The sequence below is a fragment of the Mastigoproctus giganteus genome, chromosome 10, assembly GCF_048544385.1.
Source record: "Mastigoproctus giganteus isolate SK-2022 chromosome 10, ASM4854438v1, whole genome shotgun sequence".
Lineage (NCBI taxonomy): Eukaryota > Metazoa > Arthropoda > Arachnida > Uropygi > Thelyphonidae > Mastigoproctus > Mastigoproctus giganteus.
The window spans coordinates 221,994,316-221,995,798 of record NC_143584.1 but is presented as its reverse complement, the minus strand read 5'-3'; positions in this window follow the sequence as shown (position 1 = coordinate 221,995,798).

The following is a 1,483-nucleotide window of genomic DNA, read 5'->3' as shown; positions in this document are numbered from 1 at the left end:
TGGGCAGAATTGCAGACACTTTCAATGTCAACCCTAATTCACGGCTTTTTTTCATCAGTGACCTGTACTTGTCAAGTAATTCCGCCGGTCTCCTACTCTTAATGTCATTAGTGCCAACGTGTACAACTATATCACCTTTTGTGCCCTTAAAAGATGATATCCGCTCTACAACGTCATCAACTTTTGCCCCTGGCAGACATACCCTGGTCCTATTCCACCTATCCTTTTTACAAAGCATGTTTCCCGTTTCCCTGACAATAGAGTCACCAACAACTACTAGTTCCTTTGGGACCAGCGCATTCTGCCTTGGGGGTTGCCGCTGTGTTCCGCGATGACCAAGTGCAAGCTCTGGCATTGGTGTGGGCAGCTGAGAGCTTGATGGGCCCCTCACTTGTAATCCTTCGAGGGCATCCACCCTATCCTTCAAGCTCTCATATAGGCCCATAACAACGCTGAGTTGTCGCCTTATCTCCTTACACTCCTTGCATCGCACACACACAAAGACATCCCCCATGGCAGTATCATGTCCCATACTTGACTGCTCCGCAAACATCAAGCAAATAGTGCATCTTACAAGGCTGTGATTCAGAGGACAACTGCCCCCCTCAGTTCTCCCCTGGGCCACAACATTCCCATTGGTTGGTTGTGTCCATAGTAACTGGACACAACCAACCACCCTATGCACTTGGTACCAGTACGCTCGCAAGGCCGAAAATATAGCATAAAGCAAAAAAAAAAAAAAAAAATGAATTAATAATAATAATAATCTTTGGAGACCTTAAATACACCTATGACTAAACATTCTCCTATTCTAAGGCCTGATCGTGTACTAGGATGAAACGTCGATAAGTTACCCATATATTTGAAAACAAAATGCACAAGGCATAATCCTTATGGGTTTTGGTAATTAACTATATAATATCGATGTAGATACATCATAGCTAACCCATAAATTTGAACTACGTATGTAGTGTTAAAGACATCGTTTTAATAGTATCTCATATTGTGGGTGCCTTCACAACGTGATAGCTGGTATTGCACTACTTCAAATAAATAACGCTTCTCTAGTAGAGAAGACTACTGTTATTTATTTTCAGAGGATACCACCACCCAGACGATCGTTTCGACTTCGCAACTGTGATGGCATGTTGCACTACCAGGATACCTGCCCGCCCACTGATGATGAAGCCTACTAGCTTCGAAACGATCGTCTGGGTGGTATCCTCTGAAAATAAATAACAGTAGTCTTCTATACTATAGAAGCGTTATTTATTTGAAGTAGGGCAATACGAGCTATCTCGTTGTGAAGGCACCCACAATATGAGATACTATTAAAACGATGCCTTTACACTACATACGTAGTTCAAATTTATGGGTTAACTATGGTGTATCTACACCGATATTATATAGTTAGTTACCCAATACATATACAGAGTGACCCAAAAGTCACTGCGCATTTTGGTGAAACAGTGTGATTTTCAAA